This window comes from Petaurus breviceps, unplaced genomic scaffold (assembly GCF_028583685.1).
Source record: "Petaurus breviceps papuanus isolate PSGF00001 unplaced genomic scaffold, PetGlider_PUasm1.0 151, whole genome shotgun sequence".
Taxonomy (NCBI): domain Eukaryota; kingdom Metazoa; phylum Chordata; class Mammalia; order Diprotodontia; family Petauridae; genus Petaurus; species Petaurus breviceps.
The window spans coordinates 13,048,448-13,071,379 of record NW_027185712.1 but is presented as its reverse complement, the minus strand read 5'-3'; positions in this window follow the sequence as shown (position 1 = coordinate 13,071,379).

Genomic DNA, 22,932 nt, shown 5'->3' with positions numbered 1-22,932 from the left:
AGATGATTAGAAGCAGGACTTATTTGCCCAAGGAGTAGGAAGGGGAGGCAGCTTAGTTTTGGAGATTATTACTTTCCAAAGTGGGGGCAGGGGTCTCCTGGGAGGAGGCATGGTGTCACCACGGTGGGGCTACAACCTAACTCCAAGGAGGATGTAGAGGATGGGAAGTCATTTGTGAGGCTTGTCTCTATCACAACTCCACTGACCATTTGCCAGCGTTCTCTGATTTTACTCCCTACTTTTGCCCTGCAAGATTCTATGCCCCCTCTTTTTAAGTTGAGTGTGGGCCCTTGAAAGTAGTAATCATCTCAACCAGGATTGGGGAACCTGTGGCCTCGAAGCCACATGTGGCCTTCTAGATCTTCAAGTGTGGCCCTTTGACTGAATCCAAACTTCACAGAACAAATTCCCTTAATAAAATGATTTATACTGTACAACTTGGACTCAGTCAAAAGGCTGCACCCAAGGACCAAGAGGGTCATATGTGGCCTTGGGGCCACAGTTTCCCCACCCCTGATTTCAAAACCAATTACTACTTACTCCAGCTGTGCAGGTGCCACTGGGAAATCTCTACCTTCCCACCAGATCATCTTGGGGCTCTAACAGGCACACCCTCATAGGTAAGCTCCATGCTTGAGGAGTGACTTTGGCTTGACTTGTGAGTAAACACTCTGCCTCCTCCCTTTTTATTTTGAGAGGGAATCACAAAGGATGAGCAAGTGAGGATTGAAGATTTTATTATATTACCATTCCCCCCAAACCTACCCATCTTCTACACTTTCTTATTATTGCCTTCAAGGGTTTTAATTGAGTTTTTCCTTCTCTTGAGATAATTAGTAATTTCAATCTTCTTCCCTTATATTCACTTATTATTCCCTTTATAACTCTTTCCCATCTGATATTAGATCCCTTGAGAGCTTAAATCTCTTTCAGCTTCTCATTCTAGAGAAGTCAATTTTCACCATCCTCAGTCCCTAACCCATGTGACTTCTGAAGGTGACTGAACTGGTCCAAGGATATATCCTTCAGCTCAAGTGCAGTCTCTGTCTCTGTCTGTCTGTCTGTCTGTCTGTCTCTCTCTCTCACACACACACACACACACACACACACACACACACAGGTGCCCTACATAATTTTCCTTTTTCCCCTGGCTGAGCAACTCTGAAGAGCAACATTTGTATTGCCATCCCAGACAGAACATTCTTACACTTCCTATAGCACTATCTCCTCCATACAATGGTGTGGAGGTCGATAAAGCGAAGTTCTACTACTTCTTGAAATAGAATGATGGGGTGAGATCAAGTGCAGGATGTGCTGAGAGAGACTTGGCAGCAGCAAGGACATTGTAGAGTGGATCCCAGAGCATAAGCTGAGTTCATGAGTCCTGCTGTGCTGCTCTGAGTATAGCCCTGAGTGACTTCTTTTCTGTCTGTTCATAAGGTTGTTACTTGATTGGACTTCTTGGTGTCTAAGCTTGTGGAAACAGTTATAATTACTTTACCTCTTCTACTCAATTTTTATTTTAGGAACTCTGTAGATATTGGGAAGACCAGAGAAAATATCTAGTTCTCCATCTTGTTAATCATGTGACCAAACATGTCACTTGCCTATTACTGTTAAGGGCCCTTCTGGCCACCCAGGTTCATACACCTCAGAGGTCACTTTCCTTCACCCTATATCTACATATCTAATCAGTTGCCAAATTCTATTGGTTCTACATGCACATTTCTCACATCTATCCCCTTCTTCTTTGATGCAGACACCATGTTGCCTCTTGCCTAACATATAGCAATAGCCTCCTAATTGGTCTCTTTGCCTCCTTTGGACATTTCAGTTTCAAATTCTGTGCCTTTTCTCTGGCTGTCCATGATATGAGACAATCCTTTCCCTCCTCACTTCTGCTGCCTGGATTCTCTAGTGTTCTTCAAGACTCAGCTCAAATTTTGCCATCTAGATGAGTCCTTTCCTAGCACCATAGCCTCCCAAACTAGCATTTCATCTGAGACTCCTTTCCACTTATGCTATGTATATCTCAAATCTAGTTATTTACATGTTGTTTCCTCCATTGGAATGTACATTCCTAGAAGGCAGAAATCATATTTTTGCCTTTGTATCTCCAGAATTCAGCAAGGTGCCTAGAATATAGTGAGCACTGAATAAATACTTGTTGAGTCACTGATGGATTGACTGACCTGCCTTGTCTCTCCCTGCTCCCAATCCATCTTCCTTACAGCTTTCAAAGTAATTTTTCCAAAGCATGAGTTGGACTATATCACCCTCATGCTAAATAAACTCCAGTGGCTCCCTACTTACTGACTCTAGAATAAAATATTATTTTATATTTATCTAATTCTTTTTTCACTTCTATTTTGTAAGTTTTATAACCTAGATAACATTAGTATGGTAATGCATACAAATAATTAACAAATAAATATTTATTTTATTTTAATGTATTTATCATTTTATATATTATATATAAACATAAAATTTAAATATTTAAAAATTAAATAAATATAGACAGAGGATGGTCTAAGAAATTTTTATTGATAGTAATATAGTATAAAAAAAATGGTTTTTTTGAGACCACTATTCCAAAGGGTTGAATTTTAGATCTGGGCTTAGTCAGAGTTGGATTAGAATCCTGCCTTACTACTAATACTTACTTAACTTACACTTACCAGTGTTATCATGGCAAGTCACTTAAGTTTTCTGAGCCTTCATTTGCCCAACTGTAAAATGGGAATAATATAACCTCTAGGATCAACTTCAGAAGTTTTTTTTTTTTGCTTGTTTGTTTAATAAATCTCCAGTAGGCTAGGGCATGTAAAGTGGTTTGAAAACTTAGAATGACAATATAATTGCTGAATGTTGATTAAGCAGCCTCCTATAGCTGTGATTTCACATAAGCCCCACTTGCATACACACAGAAAAAATCCTCACTTGATCATAAGTTCCTTCCTGAAATGTTACCATCAGAACATCATTCATCCCTTTAGTTTAAGGCTTTGAGTACTGTTAAAATAATAATTACAATTACTGATATTTAAATGGGACTTTCATGTTTCTGAAAATATTTATATATGTTACGTTCTTTGATCTTCACAGTAACCCCAAGAGCTAGATATTAGAGAGAGTATTCTCCTCATTTTACAGAGGAGTCGACTGAGGCTCAGAGAGGTTGGGTGACCTGCTTATTATGGTGTAGCACCCATTCCATAGTCATAGTGCCTACAGCAACTGTGAATATGCTGGTGTAATTCTGAACCATAAAATATAACAGACTCTCCGCATGGAACACAGAACCAAAATACTTATTCAAATACCGGAAAGCTGAATCCCAACACTAGACAGCCAAATCTGTCATAGCAACAAAGAAATCTATACATAATAATAATGAAGGGAGCACTGCCATCCCCAAGCCTTCCCCTGCTAGGGCCTTCCCAGAAATGAACACTCACAGCTTGCTTCCTCTCTCTCCCTCAGATCTAACTGTTCTGACCAACTTTCTCTCAGCTCTCCTCCACCCTTCCTGTTCCACCCATTCAGCAAGCTCCTCCCACCACAGGCTTTATGTGACTCAAACTCATGTGACTTAGGTTTCCATGTGACTTAAGCAGGTCACATGGGTCTATTAATGGATGAGAAAGATCTTCCCATTTACATTACCATTACATATGGTTATACAGTTAGTAACAAATTTAATCTCTATGGGAGGGCTACACATGTAGGACCTAATACCTGAGAGCTAATGAATTTATGAACTATTTTCCTTCATACTGGAAAGATCACTGGACTATGTGAGCGTCCTGGAAAAGTGATGGGTGAAGAGGTACAAAAAGATGAGAAAGAGTTGTACTAAAAACACTGGATAGGGAGTCAAGAGGCCTAAATTCTAGACCCATCTCTGATCCTTAATAAATCTTTATTAAATGTATAACTAGGAGGTCATTTGACCCCTCTAGTCTCCTATTTCCTCACTTGTGATGAAGGCTGTCAAGCTAGGAACTCTTAAGCTTGTTCCAGTTTGGATATTCTCTAGTTCTAGAGTCACCAAAGACTAACTCTACTGCCTACCATTTTGCTTTAGGCCAATGCATGACTTTATTAAAGAAAGAAAACTGAAAAATAATCTGAAATTTCTCCCCTCAGTGAAGGGTAGAAATGCTAAGTGAAGGCTGTTCATACAACTGTATTCCTCATAAACAAATAAATTAATTCATTAATTTAATTAAGTACATGACTAACCGGGGAGACACACAATATGTATCTTCCCTCTTGGAATATGCAAAAACAACTATAAACTCTCCCGATGCATTAAATGAAGTTATACAACTCAATTAGCCAATGCATAAGCCACCTGGCTTGGAGAAAGGAACAGGGCCTGGAGCAGCTGGAGCAGCTGAATCAATACAAGACCCAGGCTCGTTGGGGAGACAGCAGCTAGTGAAATTTCAAAAGTTAAAAGTTAGGGTGGGCTCTCTTTATTGGTGGATTAGGAATAACAACTTACATTTATTGGGTACTTGGCGAATCAGTTTTCTCCCAAGGATACTTTTTCTTCTCTTTTTTTATAGGAGAAAACTGAGACTCAGAAAGCACAGGATCACATAGCTAGGAAGTGACAAAGGTGACAACCAAGCCCAGGCCTTCTGACTATAATACCAGTGCTCCTTCTGCCATGTCATGTGGCTACTCCATACCTCAGATGGCATTTCTCAGGGGCTGTCACTCTATCACTCCTTCAACATCATGGGCTGTGGGGGGAGGTTTGGTGCTACTCTTTTACTGCTGTCCCCACCATGTTTTGATTTCCCTTTTGTTTCCTAGAATCCTATAGTGCCAGATCTGCAAACAAGTTTAGACACAATTTAGATAAAGCCTTGCATTTTATAGATGAAAAAATAGAAAACCAAAAAGATGGATGAAGTCATAGAATTAAGGACTCATGGGGATTAAAACCCGATCTCCTTATTCATCTTTAGAAGTGCCAGAGCGGGGATAGGGGCAGGGGTGGGGTGGGTATTAGTGTGACACTTAAAAACAACATATATACTAGCATGTCAGAGAAATTCCTAAAAATATTAGACACTAAATAAGACTCTTCATTCCCTCTTGGCAATGGAAAAGATTCATTTCCCACACTGAGTCAGAGGTGAGAACCTTATTTTCAACTTTATCTCAAATTATTCCTCTGAATAAAGCAAGCAGGCCCTATTTTCCTCAATGTCCCCCAGTTTCCGCCCTAACTACTTTCCAATAGACAGGAATCACATTAAAAGACCTATGTATCTTACGAGTAAGAAATAGTTATTCATTTTTATATCCAACCCCAAATTGCCAAAGAGAAGTACAAACTAGCAATAACCACTAATAAAAGCAACTCTTTATATAAACTTGCATGATGTAGCAAACCCCCAGATGGGAAGTTTTGTGCTCAAGGACCAAGAATGAGCTCTGCTGCCTTTCTCTAACTTCTATGTGATGTGGTTTAGCAATGTAATTTAAAAGCTGCAAGCAATTTCCCCACAGGGCCCAGATCAAATACTTTAATTAAAACACCAACTTTTAGACATTAAATTTAGTTCAAAATAATTATAAAATAATAGCTCCTGCAGCCGTTATTATTATTATTATTAATAATAATTGTTGTTGTTTTAATTGATGATTCAGAAGAGTGCTTTTGGTATTCTCATAGCCAGGCCTGTGTCTTCTCCTCTCTGGATGACACTTTCCCACTCTGTACCCCTCCCACCCAACTTCTTGAGAAGTTATAAGGCTTTTAAAAGCTACTCTGAATTGTGGGGACTTATATTTTATAAACTATTACCCTGCTGTTGAGCTGATATAATACAACCTCATTATTGTTTTAGCCATCGAAAGCTTCTTTTTTCTTCCATTCCCCATCTTCTTTCTCCTTCCCTGGGGAAAAAAGAAATGGAGGTTCTTACTTATGAGAGAAATACCAGTTGACTCCTTACTCCTAGTTAGGACACCCATAAAGGACAAACTGGCATCCTTTGGTCACCCATTGAAGCCCCAGAAATACTTATCAAAAACGAATATCCAAAATATTCACACCTATCTGGGTACCTGCAATTCCATTGTCCTCATTTATTATTGCTCTCCTTTAATAACATAATAATAAAAAAATTACCAGTTGTGTAGTACTTTATAATTTACAAAGTATATTCCTCACAGAAACCCTAAGAAGTAGGGATTAGAAATAATATTCCAATTTTTAGAGATGTAGTTCCTTGGTGAAATTTAAAAAAAATTACAGAGACAGTGAATGATAGTCTTTCAATTGCCACTAATTGGCTTTGTGACGTTGGATAAATAACTTACCTTTCATAAAATAGAATCTGTGAGGTCTCTTGCAATTCTAACATATTGACTGTATGATATGTCCATGGTCAGATGGCTAGAAAAATGACAGAGGCAGCATTTGATCACATGTTTTCTAATTTCAGTCTTCTTCCTACTATCCCATGGTGTGGCAAAATGGAAAGAATACTGACTTTGGAGTCTTACAAATTTACAAACCCAAAGTAGTTGGGTTAAAATCCCAGCCTTGCTGTTTAACAAAGACATAATTCTCTTTGTGTCTTCAGTATTTCATTCCTGAAAGTTTTCCTTCCTTCTTGGGCTGACATTTCCTTTAGAATTTTAGAACAAAGTATCCTCCCTCTCCTTTTTGTGAACTTTTTGAGATTTGTTCTATTAAAATCTAGATAGAAATTGGACTGTGCCCACCCTTGTTCCCTTCTATCACAAATTCTTAGATATAATGGTCACTTCCTTCCAGGTGGGAGATCCCAAATGTAGATTTCAACCCCCCCAACCCCAACCACTCCTTTGTTTTGGTCATAAGAACCAGATGCCTAATAAAAATTTCTTTCATTTAGGTCATTCCCTTTTTTAAATGACAAAATTATCATTGAGTCTGTGACCTCTTCCTGCATTAAGACACTTGAGTTTATGCGCCATGAGGCTCAGCTGAAGGAAATATGAAGGTTTAGCTTAGATCAAAGAAGCCTTAGGAGAGGGCCATGATAGCTTTTTTTAAGTACTTAAGACTGTCATATGCAAAAGAGATTAGTCTTGTTTTTCTTGATACTTGAAAGCAAAACTAAGAGCAATGAGTAGGGGCTATAAGGAGAAAGAACTGTATTTAATTTGGGACATTAATTAGAGCTATATCAAAATGTAATGGATTGTCTTTGGATGTGATGGATTCAAATTCTGGATGACCACTTTTCAAGTGTGTTGTAGAGTATGTACTTTTCCAAATATGAATTGGACTAGATGACCTTAAAATTCCCTTCATCTTTGGTGTTTTGTGGTTCTGTCTGGTTGATAACAGTTGGATTCAGTAATGAGTGGACCCAAGAGCTTAGATTAATGGTTACTGTAAACCTGGAATGAAGTCTTTAGTGGTGTTCTATAAAGCTGTCTTTGGTCCTATTTTTATCAACCTGTTTTTAATAGTGACTTGAATAAAGACACATACGTCATCTTTAGAACAGCTGGGTATGTTACAAATTTGGTAGAAATTACTAATACAGCAAGAGGACATAATCAGGATCTAGAAAATCTTGACAACATGGAATGATATACTAACTATGATGAAAAATTAATAAAGATAAATGTTAAGTCTTTCATTTAAGTTTGAAGAACTAATTCTTCACAAGAAAAAGAAACATAATAGCATGTTTTTGTTAGGCAGCAGATATAAAAAGACCTGAAGATTTTAGGGCATTGACAGTTCAATATAAACAAATGATTTGATGTGGCAATCAGAAAAACAATAACAAAAACAAATGACATCATAGGCTATATTAATAGAAGAATAATGTCCCAAATCAGGGGTCATGTAATCATAGATTATTTTTTTCATTCACGAAAACTAATACTCATGATCTACTCTATGTACCTTAGCTATTGGGTAACTAGCAGTGTCAGAAACTATAGAGAGATCAAGCAGGATGAGGACTGAAAATAGACCACTGAATATGGCAATTAGTAGGTGTTCAGTGATCTTTAAGAGAGGAGTTTCAGTAGAGTGGTGTAGGTAGAAATCAGATTACCAGGGGGCTAAAAAAAATGGCATTGCTGCCTATCCCTCTCTCCCTCTACATACACACACTTATTCCCAAGGGCTTTTATTCTTTCTCCCTTGGGGTAAGGTGAACAGCTACTATTTGTTTAATTTCTCCTCTTAAGCATCTAGGACAGGGTTCATCACCATTGTTCAGTTAGTGTTGTTAATTGATTATGTTAAAAATGGCACTGGCTGGGAATAAGCATGGGGTATATGGAAGTTTCGATTTTGATTGAGGTAGAATGGGATAAAATGGATAGTTATAGGAGTGGGATAGATTTGGATGTGGATGATGATTACTCAATTACAAAGGGCACAATTTTACTATTTGCACATTAGTCATTAAAAATATTAAAGAATAATGACAGTGTAGTGGCTTGTCCTTAGCCAAATTCTATCTGAACTCCATCAAACATAATGAGATGACAATGATGATGATGGTGGTGGTGATTCCAATGAACTCAATCAGTAACATCTCCTCAAGAAAGCATCAAACAAATGGCTGTCATGCTGATTTCTCTACAGAAAAAAGTGGGGTTTATGAGAGTGATTCAGGATCACAGCCAGCAGAAATGGCAGAAAGGTTATCTTCAGGAAGCCAGCATTATTGATCAATAAAGATTATGCAAAGAAATGTAGAAACTATTCAATACATCATAGCAGGTTACAAAATTTAGTGAATACCATATACTTAGAAAGAAATAATCAGATGGATAGAATTATACACCAGAAGCTTATCATCCTTCATGAACTAACTGAAAAAAAAATCTTCATGTTACAAATATGGACCTCACAATATCCTTGATATTTTGATTGATATTGTATTACAACTGGAACAGTTTCCCAAACAAAATTGTTGCTTACAATTTCCCAGGTATGACATAGGTCAATTAAAAAAATAAATAAAGACATTTAAATTGATATTACCCTACTGAATACTAATAAGCTCCAAACTATGTGGAATGGAAAGCTTTCAAAATTCATACACCTAGTGGAAGAAATCAAAATCATGTAGGAAAAAAATGAAGTACATAACACCCATGTTTGTCTGTTGCTACTAGACTTGACCTGAAGATGCTTTCAGTCAGTCGTTCAAAAAAACATTTACTAAGGGCTTACTATTTACCAGGCTCAACTGTGCTAAGGACCTAGAGTTACAAAGAAAGCTCCCCTACCCTCCCTCAAAAAAAAAGAGTCCCTTCAAAGAGCTTTCAGTGTAATGGAAGGAAACAACATGTAAACAACTCTATACAAACATAGAAAATAACTAACAGAGAGAAGACAACAGAATTAAAGCAGATCAGGAGAAGTGTTCTCTAGAAGGTAGGATTTTAACTGGAACTTGAAAGAAGCTAGGGAAGTCAGAAGGTGGACGTGAGCAAGGAGGGCATTGTAAATATGGTGGACAGCTAGGGAAAGTGCCTGGAGTCAAGAATTTGAATGTCTTGTTTGGGGTATAGCAAGGAGACAATAACAACAACAATATTAATAATGAGGTGGTGTAGAGTAAAAAGGAATGAGAGTGGGTGGAATGGAGAGGAGGATGAGATGAAATAGGCCAACATAAAAATAGAATGAGGTAGAATAGGGTGAGCTGCAGTGACATGCGGAGAAGACGCAAGGAGAAGTGATGTGGATGGATTGGTATCCGATCAGAAAATTCTGTAAGTAAAACAACGACATTGTTTTTACTCTGCCTGTTCTCATCACTCCCAAACTTGAAGAGGGCTTTATGATTTGTGAAAGAAACTCTATATGAATGCTAATAACATTTTGGATTTCCATATGCGTTTTCTACCACCTGATGTCAATGTTGACAGTGGAGACACTCATTACTATCACTGGGAGATTAACGCTGTCTCTTTAATGTTCACCTTCTGTGATGGTTTTATGGCCCGCCTGGTCTACTTAATATGCATCTCTGCAACAAAGCACATGGTATTCCCTCCTGTCCAAATGGACTGTTAAAGAAATGGGTGGGGGGGAGTAGGTAGAAGTGCTGTTTCTATTTCTGAGGAGAACATTAAAGCAGTAATATCAGGTCTAAGCAGGGATAATAATCAGGGCAGCACCCCAGCCAGAAAACCTCTTAAGATATTCTTCCTTAAAAGGATACTTTTTTGAAGGAAATGCTGTTGGCCAATTTCTACACTGTCTAAGTGAATTGGATTATTAACAAAATGTTAGAGAACACAATTATAAACCCATTCAAAGACCATAAGGTAATAAATTTAGTTTATTGTTTCTGGAACTTTGCCTATTGGTCAGAGCATAAGATTCCAAGATACCTTATTTAAAAGCGATTTTGAAGTTGCTTTCAGTAGTCTGTATCGAGGTCAAACCTTGCCATCCACATTCATTTTCCAAGTTTTTCTTGTAAGAACTAGCTCAAAAGGGCATTAGTAAGAGCAGTGCATCAAAATTTGAGAGAGACAGATTGAGACTTAATATAAGGAAAACTTTCTCACAGTGATATCTATGCAATTATAGAATAAGCTATCTCAGGAGGTAGCAGGGTTCCCCCTCCCCAGATTTCTTCAAGCAAAAGCTAGATGACCACTTGTTAGACATGTTACAGGGAGGATTATAATAAAAATAACAAAATCAACAATAATAATTACTATGAAATATAAAATTTACTTAACACTTAAAATTTCATAAAGTGCTTTGCATATGTTGGCTCTAAAGCCAGTGCCCTCTTAGTTCAGGTTTGATATTGGCATGAAATAAGGCATTCTCAAGTCACTGAACATTTAACAAAGGAAAAGGTTTACTTTGCCCTAACTCAGCAAGGATATGCAACAAGGATATAGGAGTCCTTACCTTCTCTGGACACAGCCCTTTTCGTCTCCATCTGGAAACACGTCTGGTCAATTGGTCATCAGGGTATGGTGACTCGAATGGTCTTGGGCACCTGCCAAGTCCAAGACACCACAAATACACATGGCTGGGACCATGTATACCACCAGATCAGGAAGCTACTTTAGGGAATCAGGGGCCAATCAGATTGTATGGGGGGGGGGAGAACAAGGAAGAAACTCTGTCAGGTTCAGGGGACCTGTGCCAGGAAACTGCTGATCCTATCACAGCATATATTATCTTATTTGAGCTTCCCTGCAACTTTGTGAAGTAGGTATTAAAATAATTCATAATAATAATAATAGCAGTTACTTTAAAAGATGGTACTTTAAGGTTAGCAAAGTGCTTTATAAATGTCATCTCATTTTATCCTCATAACAACTCTGGGAGGTGGAAATGAATATTATCCCCATTTTACTGATGAGGAAATTGAGGCACACAAGCTAAATGATTTGCCCAGCTGGTATCTGAGACTGGATTTGGTCCCTGTCTTCCTGAGGAAACTAAGGAAGCTAAGAAATTTACCCATTATCATATAGCTGGGAAATGTTAGAGGCAAGATTTGAACTCAGATCTTCCTGACCTCAAGTCCAGCATTGCAGTATGGGTAAGATTAGATGACTTCTGAGACCTGTCCTGCATCTCTGTGTTTGTGATTCTATGAACTCTGTTCAGAATTAGCCCACAGTTTGTAGATCAAGTAAGGTTAGTGTCTATCTTGGTTTAGGGGGTCCATCTAGAGGGAGAGTTAGGGACCAGTCTATGACTAATAGAGATCAGTCTGAGGTCAGGGTTAAAATTCAGTACTTGCTCTCTCCAACACTTTGTTATTTCTTATTTATCACTAAACAGCAAGGTTACCTTCTTTTCCAGTTAAACAGACTCAATAATGCCTTTTATGCTACTTTGTCCTGTTTATAACCATTTTTGACAACAAAAGCCTAGAAAACAAAAATCTAGATTTTAAAATATTTTGACAAAGTACTCTTAGTAAATAGTAGCCTCAAACCTCTGTTCACTCTAATCCATGCTCCATTCAGCTGTCAAAGTGGTTTTTCTATAGTGCAGGCCTGACTATATGTTATCCCTTGCTCAAAGAGCTCCAGTGACTCCCCATTATTTCCAATATATAAAGTGATTCATAACCTGGCCTCTCCCTAACTCTTCACTCTTCTTATACTTTACTTCCTCAACACTTTCTGTTATTGAGCTACATTGTTCTACTTGCCATTTCTTGAACTCAGTACTCAACCCTGACCTCCTTTCCCTGGCCCTCAAAGTGCTCCAGGCTTGGGATGCTCTTCCCCCTCACTTCCACCTCTTCGTTTTCCTGGTTCCCTTTCATTTTTTTTTTTGAGGGGGGAAGGCAGGGCAGTTGGAGTTAAGTGACTTGCCCCAGGTCACACAGCTAGTTAAGTGTCAAGTGTCTGAGGCTGGATTTGAACTCAGGTTCTCCTGACTACAGGGCCAGTGCTCCATCCACCGTGCCACCTAGCTGCCCCTGGTTCCCTTTTAAGACTCAAATCCCACCTTCTTCAGTAAGTCTTTTCAGGGCCCCCTAACTGCTAGTGTTTTCCCTCTGACATTACCTTCTATCTACGCTGCATCTGTCTTGTACCTCCTTGTGTTGTCTTTACCATTAGAATGTATACTCCTGCACAGCAGACTGCTTTGGCTTTCCTTTGTATCACCAGTAAACAGCGCGGTAACTGCCACAGTCAGTACTTTATAAATATTTGTTGACCAACTGGCAAAAGAGAGGTTCAGTCGATAGTCATGGGTTTCATTTGTATCATTTCTGAGGATGTTGGCAACAGCAAAAAAAAAAAAAAGATCCTATATGCAAATTTTTAACCTAAATAATTAATTAAGGGAGATCTGTCTTTGGTTATGCTGGTCTTGGTAGTATTCTGCCAATCACACTATAAGGGAGGTCTCTTATGCTTATGGATATCTGACCTTCTCAATGAACAAGTCAGGAGAATCTTTATTGTGCTGGTTTCTGATGCCTATCAGAGGGGTACCTGATAGTAGAATCCAGGTGCCTGAAAAAATCTAATTAATATGGCCTTAATTATGACAATAATAATACCTTCCTTGTAGTGTGAGGAGTTAGCATATTAAATAAGTAATATCAAATTTCCCCAGGGCCTTAAGACCCTTTAAGGTGAGTTAATATGAAAGTTTCTCAAATAATTACAGAAAAGAAACTGACACATCTGCATGAATCCAAAAACGTGAACAGAGCATTTCCAACTACTGATTATTCAACTACCCAATTGGCATCTGTCACTGAGCCTCTACTCTAGGCAAAGCCCTGTGCTAGACACTGTGGGAGATAGTGACAAAGCAGAATACACAGTCCCCATCATTAAGGAGCTTATAGTCTAGTTGGGAAGACAAGACATAAACACATGAAAAGTTCAATAATAATATGATACTAAAAAGGCCTTCCAGTTTCCTTTCTTGGTCACTCCTCAAAAGCAATTCCATGTTGGGCCATCAGGGGATACATCTCCCTCATGTCTCCTCTGCCATGTCTGCAACAAAGGTCAGTGATGACTGCAGCCTTAATAAAGGCCTGGATGAGTCAGCAAACCTCAGGGCCTTATCTCCGAGTGTCCCTGATTCCTGAACTGGAGCCTATTCATTCCCAAAGCCCTCCTCTCCCCCCCCAGACAACTAAGTTCTGTTCTCAGTATCTCCTGAGGGTGAATCCCCCATCTCATTAGAGAAGTTTGCTGTTTGCCTATTTCACATTGCATTTGCAAGCAAAACAATCTCTCTGAGATTCGGGATTTAGACTTCTGAATCATATTCCAACTCATTTTTTTTTGTATAAGTAACATATGTTTGCTGTCTTTAAACACAATTACTTTTGTATAATAAAAGTGTTGATTTGATGATGCGACATTTTCTGCAAGTGTGTTTAAGAGAGTTTATGTTTTCATAAGTTGCAATGAAACTCAATTATGTATGTGTAATAAGGCTCCTGATTGTTACACTTGGACTTTTCTGTATAATGAAGCCAGCAATTAGAATTTGCTTGCTCTATGGCTTAGGAAAACACACTTGTTTTGTAGACAAAAGACTCTTAATGAGCAGCTTTTTTGTTGTTTAATTTTTTTGTTTAAAAACAGCCGATAACTCAAACATATAATTAGATTTCTTTAAAAGGTTTTGAGTTTTTTTTAAAGACAAAACAAAACAAACTAAGAAACAATAACTTTAGAATACACACAATCTCAAAGCTATAAGTGTATTTCTTGCTGGCATCTGCAAATTTACCTTGGAAAGAATGTCCGGTGTATGTTGTGTTTTGTATTGGGAAGATGTCACTTTGGGCAGGGTGGCATTGTCTGGATGTGCTTCAATATGACAATTCTCAAACTGGACCCTGGCATAGGCTGCCCTTGAGTGAACAAAACAAAAAACCACTCAGTGTTTCAGATCTATTTACATTGTAGAATTCAGTTCAATATGTTATTTCATTAGTATGAGACCTCCCTCTACTTATGAAAATATCAGCCTTTCATGACTTAGTAGATGTTATTCAAGAGTTGCTATGGCTGAAAAGTATGTCATCCTTCAGCCAGTCTGGTGTACTCAACTCAATACAGCAAATATCTATTAAGTCCTTTGTGGGCAAGCTATAAAGACTTCATGGAATTTCCATTCAACTTGTATGTATATGTATGTGTGTTTGTATGACATGTTTCTATGAATATGACCTCAAAGGAATTTCTCTCCCAATCTCATCGTAGTGGGATGATGACCTAAGGTTCCCAGAGATTGTGTTGGAGGGGAACAAACTCTGGCAGCTTATATCAAGATGAAAAATCTTTAGTAATGGGGTCATTGATGGATTGTTTCTCTCTTAAATTCGCTAAATTTAGAGATTATTTACCAGACTGTCTGAAGATTGATAATTTTTTCAGCCACATCAACTCTTGAAAATCATCTTCTAAAATCATGGAGGGTTGCTTTTTGCTCAGTTTCATCATCTGTTAGATGAGTGTATTGAACAAGATAACATTCAAGTTCTCTTTGAGCTCTAAAACTATTATTCTTTCCTACAGTTTTTTCTCCTTTGAATTTTTGGTTTTCTCCATTGCTATTCTTCCTACAATGTAACTTCTCTATATTTACTTAGTTATATGATAGTTGTCTCCCTCTCCTTTTCTTCCTGGGCTCTTTTGGTTAAATTCCTATGCTTTGTTGGCAAATAGATTTTTACTGACCATTGTTAAGTGTACTCGATCCCTACTTAAGAGACCAATGTTCCTATGTTATAAGCCATACTCCAGAAATCCATTCTCAGATACCATCTCATGTTTACTTCCCAATCAATCAACACACATTTGTTATTTACCAGAAACTGTGCTAAATGCTGGGAATACAAGTATGAAGAATGAATATCCCCTACTCACAAAGAGGTTACATATAATTATGCATAACTACAGAGATACAAAGTGAATACAAATTCATAAAAAAAGTCATTAAGTAGAAAGTACTTTGGAAGAGAGGATACTAGCAATTGTGGAAATCAGGAAAAGCTTCATGCAGGATATGATGTTTGAGCTGCCCTAAAGGAAGGAAGGAACTTTATGAGGTGCAGATGAGGAGGGAATTTATTACAGCCAGAGGGGACAAACATTGGAATGGCATGGAGATGGGAGATAGAAATGGATGCATGAGAGAGACAAAAAACCCAGTCTGGTTGGCTTGCAAAGTATGGGAGGGGGAATAAGATGCAATGGCTGAAAATTTAGGTTGGGACCATAAAAGCTAAATAGAGTTTATCTTGGAGGAAATAGGAAAACACAAGCTGATTGAGCAGAGGAGTTATATGCTTTTATTTGTGCTTAAGAAAAATTCCTTTGGCAGATGTGTGTAGGATGGACCATAGGAGTGAGACTTGAATCAGGCAGACCAATTAGGAAGCTATTACAATAATCCTGGAGAGAAGTGATGAAGACCTAAAGTAAGGTGGTAGCTGCTTGAGGTTAAGTGTTGGACGTGAAAGATGTTTTAGAAATAGAAACAAATATGCCTCCCTCTTCTTATCCCTTTGTCTTTATTTGGCCGTAATGATTAAAACACCACTTGAGTGCCTACAGCTGTCAGTTTCTTGTGTATGTCCTAATCCTTAGTAATGATTTCTTGATTCCTTCTGGCAGTATTATTTCTGCCCATGTAAGTCACCAAAAGTAGAGAAAAGCCATCATGTTTGACAGACCTTGGGACATTCTCCACTGGATGCAGTAGACATCTCCCAGGAAAACAGTTGACACCTTTACTGTTAATGCCATGTTGACAGATCCTGCTTCAGTACTGCTCACCAGGACATTACCAATCATACATCTCCTCTCATTGTTCTCAGGTAAAGTTCTTTACTGAATTGGTCTCTCAATCAACATCACCTAGGGATTCGTATTGTCATTTCTTCAAATAGTTGCTTCTTGCTCCAAGGTTTCAGCTCCTTCTCCTTTTGGAGTTTCCAGTATATTACTTAGCTCCAAGTGTGGAGTGATGCTCTATGTTACTTTCTTCCACCCTCCAAACTCCTGACATAGGTCAGGATTTTCCTATCTCTTTTGATGCTTTTTCTTCTTCATTCTCACATTGATTAACTTTCACTTTTTTTAAAGAATATTTTTTTTCTCACTGAAAACAACAACTCCATAGGGCTGAGGCATTCATGGAGTCCCTTTGCCTTCTCTTCTTGGAGGGAGATGGGCTTGTACCTTGATCATATATAGCACTTTCTTGGTCACCACAGAAAGACACAGACTTTTCAGGTCATTGCCATTTTCACCTTGTTCTCCATACATACTAGAACTAAGATTCTTAGACCTTTGTTGTTTTTGATGATAGTTCCCGTGGTCAACTTGACCGGAGAACTGTGGCCTTTGCAAAAGCCTCAAACTCTGCTATTATCACTCTCCCCACTTGTTTTGTGTTTTCTAACCTCATCTCTAGTATGACCAAATTTATTTACCTTGTCTTCCAAAATTCTTTGCTCTCTTTATCAAAAGTTCTCCAAAGTTTCTTTTCTCCATATTACAATCTGATTTTCTTTACAGTTCCCAAGCCCTCCAAATTTCTTCTTCATAATTCCTTCTCCTCTCTCACCCAGTCCAGGAAGCTTCTTTTAATATCCTCACCAGATTGTAATCCAGCCTGTGCTTGAATACTTCTCGAGATGGTGAGGTCATTATTTAGTCATTTCTATTTTGAGATAGCTTTGTTATATTTTCCTCAGCTCAGTTATCACCTCCTACATAAGGCCTTTCATGATATATACCCCCCCAACTTCTAATGCCTCATTCTCTCAAAATTACTTTGTATTTATTTTCTATAGGCTTTGTACCTTTCTGTATCTATCCCTAGTAAATTGAGTACTCCCTGAGGACAGAGGCTGTTTCCTTTTTGTCTCTGTATCCCCAGTACCTAGCATGGTACCTGACACAGAAGGTACTTAATAAATACTTGTTAATTGAGAAGTGGAGTCTTTTTTTTCTCCTGTTTAAGCTATTTTCTTCCTTCCATCCAACATGGAAAAGGGATGAATGGTGTGTGTATGACTTCTCTTTTCAACTAAACTTCTTAAGTCATAATGTCTGAGCATAGGCACTATGTCTTTTCTTTTTCTTGTATCCCACATGGCAGGATGTAAAGAAGTTTGCTTAAAAATTCTTATGGGTGAATAAATGAATTAGAGACAATACAAGTCAGTACTAGATAATGCGGTTCAGAATGTGAATTCTGAGGAGATAAGACAATAGAGAGGACTGTGTAGAACAGGGAAGATTTCATTTATAGGGATGCACACACATGGGATTTGACCATTATTCAGAAGAGTTTCAATCCCTTAATTAGAAATTTTTATATTTTTCCATCTGACCATAACCTCCCATGACCATAACCATTTTATCTGTTCCCATGACTTACCCCCTTTTAAACCTCATCTTCATCATCCCCTAAAACTCCAATCCCTCTTTTTCTCAGTACTTTCTCAAGTGATTAGATCTTCTCTGATGCCACTTTCCTCTCTTTCTAATTTCAACTTTACAGTTAGCCATTTTGATTCTGTGTTGTCTTCTATTCTGGAGTTCCTTGCCACCTTACCACTTATCTGAAGTCAAACTCCTATCCTGAGTTACTTCCACTTTCTACTTCCTCTGTTCTTTCTTACTCATGGGATGTTGAAGAAAGCTGAAGGAAATCACAGCTGTACTGACTGGAGACATTATAAATCTGTGTTACCCAACTCTAACTCAGCCTTCACTACATCAAGGCAGTCCTTTCACTCCTCCTTAACTGATTCTTTATTTCACTTTTCAAAGAAGCTATTTCCATCTTTCTCTTCCTTCCTCAAGGCACTCACTTTTCTCCCTCACTAGTCTGTCTCTGTCTCTCTGCCTCTCTCTCTGCCTCTCTCTCTCTCTCTCTCTCTCTCTCTCTCTGTCTCTGTCTGTCTGTCTCTCTCTCTGTCTTTGTCTGTCTCTGTCTCTGTGTCTCTCTGTCTCTCTCTCTGTCTCTGTCTCTCTGTTTCTCTCTGTCTGTCTCTCTGTCTCTCTCTCTGTCTCTGTCTCTCTCTCTGTCTCTCTCTCTGTCTCTGTCTCTCTCTGTCTCTGTCTCTCTGTCTCTGTCTCTCTGTCTCTGTCTGTCTGTCTGTCTGTCTGTCTCTTTCTCTCTGTCTCTCTCTGCTGGAATCAATATCATATGGAGTAGGGCATAGCCTGATAGGAGTGGAAAGTTGACATGGGGTCAGAGGGCAAGCAAAGATTACTGAGGTCAAGGGATGGGAGAGGGGGGTCAGATTGTAGAGGACCTAAATGTGAAGCTGAGAAATTATCTTTAGCTTATCTCTTCAAGGGCCAGAATACTGGTGATACATAGTACAGCACTAGATTTGAATTTAAGAAATTTCCACATACACAGTCATCTTGTTCCTTGGACTTGCATTGGTTAACTTACCAACGCAAATTCACTTTTGACAAAGTCAGTGTCAGAAAGAGAAAGCCACATAATCCAAATATCCTGGAAGCAATCCCCAGCGGTGCTGAGGGTAATGAAACATTGGTATCTGCTGTTCCTATCTATTATTACTGATATTCAGATAATGGTGCCAATACTCACATTCTGGAGGCAGAAGGAATCATTGTCAGGTGGGGGTAGGGAGAGGGGAGCTTATCCAACTCATCTCCTAGAGAGTGAGAGAAGCTAGACAGGGAAGGAGGTGACCCCTGAAAAACTGGATTCTCTTCCCAGGGTTGGGTAGATGTAGATGTAGGGCAGAATAGGTGGCTGACTTTGTGGTATGATTTGAGGATCATTGCAAAATAACCTTTTAAGTTCCAAATATTTTCACCATCTGCTTGCTTTGGAATTTGGTATTCCCATCATTAGAAATTAATATCTAATAAGAGAACATTTACTTAAATTTGTAAAGTGCAAAACTTAAAAAAAAACTTTGATATTCATTATTTCATTTGTTTTAAACCACACACCCCCACCAGATGGGGAACCTAAGGATCATAGAACTATGTCCAAGGCCATGTAGAGAGAGGCAGGGTAGAGCATCAATTCCAGACTGGCAACCAGGGATAACTGTGGCTCTTTTTGCTAAAATAAACAGGCAAGCCTATAGATCTGTCCATTAAAACCAGAACAGTGACAAATAGTTCTAAGCTACAGTCAATTAATTGCCCACTTTGGAAATGACAAGACATCTCATCTCTTCACCAGCTCCCCCACCTTGAACTAATACAAACCCTAGTCAGGTGTTCTTTGTGAATCATCTCCTTAGTCATTTCCCTCATTTTGAATCCTTCCTTATTCTTCTCTCACAACATACTGCTTTCATTAGTCTCTGCTCCTTTTATTGTGATGCCTCTATCTCATATTTCATTGTTTAAGGACTAATTGCTCCCTACCTTCCAAACTGACAGTCATCTAATCTTATAAACCACTGCTCTCCTTGCCCTATTATTGCTTCTTCTCAAACTCTAACCTTGGATCACACAACATGGTTCGCCTTCATCACTTATAATCTTAAGTTTCTGAACATCTCTGGAAAAAGTCTCACAAACATGCTAATTTAGTCCACGGTGAATGTATGAAATCTAATCTCAAGTGGGACCTCACTGCTGAAAAAAAAATCCATTTACTCTGTCCTAATTAATTCTGTACTTTACTCTTAACATAGTTTCAAACTTTCCCTTCCCTTCCCTCTTCCCTTCCCTTCCCTTCCCTTCCCTTTTCCTTTCCCTTCCTTTCCCTTCCCTTCCCTCTTCCCTTCCCTCTTCCCTTCCCTCTTCTCTTCCCTCTTCCCTTCCCTCCTCCCTTCATATATTACTGAGAAAACAGATTCTATCTATCATGGACTTATTTTTCTCTCATATTCTACAACTCAGATCCCTTCTACACCATAAACTAAACACTTCTTTTGTTACAATTTTGGATATTGACATATCGATATGTCCTCCTATATTCTACGGCAGACACTTCTTTTTGTATCCTTATTTCTGTTCCCTGTTATTTTCTTTGGTATATTTGTCCCACCATCCTCTGCCTCTTTAATCTCCAGAATCTTTCCCCTTTATGCAAGCATACAACCACCACCTTGATTCATGGCCTTGATGCTTCTGGGCTTAACTATTATAATCACCTCCTAATTATCGTCTCTGTATATTGTTCTGTCTTTTCTCAATCAATCAAGTGATGGTTCTTAGGCGCCTGCTATGTGTCAGGCACTGTGCTAAGTGTTAGACATACAAAAAGAGGCAAAAGACAGTCTCTGACTTCAAGGGGCTTAGAATCTCATGGATATAAACACACATATGTGTATAGACATCTAATGTGTATATATGTATACATGTTGTATATACATATACTTGCATACATATATGTTAGTATATGTTTATATCAAATCTTTTCCATAAAGAAAAGTTGATAATTTCTAAACTAATTTGTAGCAGACAGCTTTTCCCACTATCCTACAAAATAAGTCAATTCATACAGATATGTGTATATGCATATATACATACACATGCATATATACATACGTGTATACACATACATAAACATGCTATATGTGTGTGTATACACACACATCTATAGCAAAGGTAGTACTATAAGCCTCTTTCTGCTACCAATGTCTTAGCATAAATACCATATCTCTCTCTGATGGGGTCCAGTCACACTATCAGGAGAAAGGACAGATAGAGTTTGTCTGGTGGGGAATGATGTAGGGGATTACTGGAAGTGCTCCTAAACTATGTATCAGAACTTCATTGGGTGTCACTTTCCATATTTGGGGAACTAAATGGATTCTCAAAGTTTATGCCTATACCTTTTTTTTTTCATTCTTATCTATAATGAAGACATCCTATATGTAGCCTCCAGTGTAGAAGGCAGCTATTATAGTCATGACAAAAGCTATTGTGCATATCTCACCCAACTACAAATACACAATATTTGAAATAAAAATCAGTTCCTGGATATGTCCTTTCCCAGTTCAGCCAAGTTATCCCCTTCTCTGAGCCTTAATTCCCTCATCTATAAAATGGTAGACTTTGATTTAGGAGTCTTCTAAAATAATCTTCACCTCTAAAATTCTATGACTTCGTTATCACAATTAAATGCTTGATTGTTGGTACTGATTATAAGTACCAGTTGAGATGGAAGAGATCATTGGTATCTGAAGCAGATGGAGAAGACTTTATGGAGGTGGAGCTTAAATTAAACTGGTCTCTGAAACATTGTATATTATTGATAAGGCTACATATCTGTTGGCTGAGCAGAGCTGTAGAGGGAAACATTTTGGTCAGAGGCTTACAGTGTGTACCTACATAAAAATTATAGCAATCAGATTTTTTCAAGGGTAAGACTACAGATTTGTCTGCAGACTGACCTATGTGCCTTAGACCCTGCCCTCTAGGGTTCTTGCTCCCAGAATTCTTGAGCAAAGTGTCTTTTCATGGGGCACAGGCCTGAGGAACCTTAGGTTAATAGCTGAGTGTTTAAGGGAGTTTAAGGTTAATCAATTTATTCACAGAGTTATCAGCTTCCTTTAGAAAGCCAACCAGGTGGGGTTTGACTCACCTGTTAATCCAGGCTCCATAAAAGCCAATCAAGTAGCAAGGACAGAATCTTATTTGGGAGAGAGAAAGGAAGGAAATGAAACAAAGGAAAACTAAAACTGAAGGAATTTGGACAGGCTTGAAAGAGTGGGATTGGAGAGATGTATAGATGGTAGCTTTCAGGTCATAGTGGATTTGAAAGATCCCACTGCCTGTGGGATCACCAAACCTGAGTTAGAATACTGTCTCAGATGCTTGCTGATTATGTGACCTGGACAAGTCAATTAATCACTGTAGGTCTCTGTCTCCTCATCTCTACAGTGACAGGATTAAATTATATGGCCTCTGAGATCCCTTAAAACTCTCAATGTATGATGTTATGAACCCAAGGACAGGTTAGGACCCAGGGTCCATATAAACAGTAGAGCTCACAGGGAGGCAATAGGTACCAGAATGGTATGGAGAGAGGCAGGTGAGACAGTGAGCCAAAGAGCCAGAAATGGTCAGAATCACAGAGAAATGTAAGGGACCATGAAGATAATCGAATTCAGCCTCATCCTTTTTTTGAGTCCTAGAGGAGTTACGTGATCTGCTCAACCAACTAGCAAGAACCTAATCCAAATGCCTCTGGTTCCATGTTCTTTCCAATACATTTTAGGAAACTCAGCAGCAGAACCAAAGACTGAAACATGAGTGGGGTTACAACACAGAGCATCATTGTGCTGATGGGGCCACACAGGAGGTTGATCCGGAATCTAGACAGCCACAACAGCAAATCTGCAGCCTGGGCAAAATCACAGAAGAAATTCCTGATTCTGAGGTCAAGCTCTTTCCAGAGTGGTAGCCTTTTCTGCAGTTCTTGATGTAGTAGGAATCTGACTC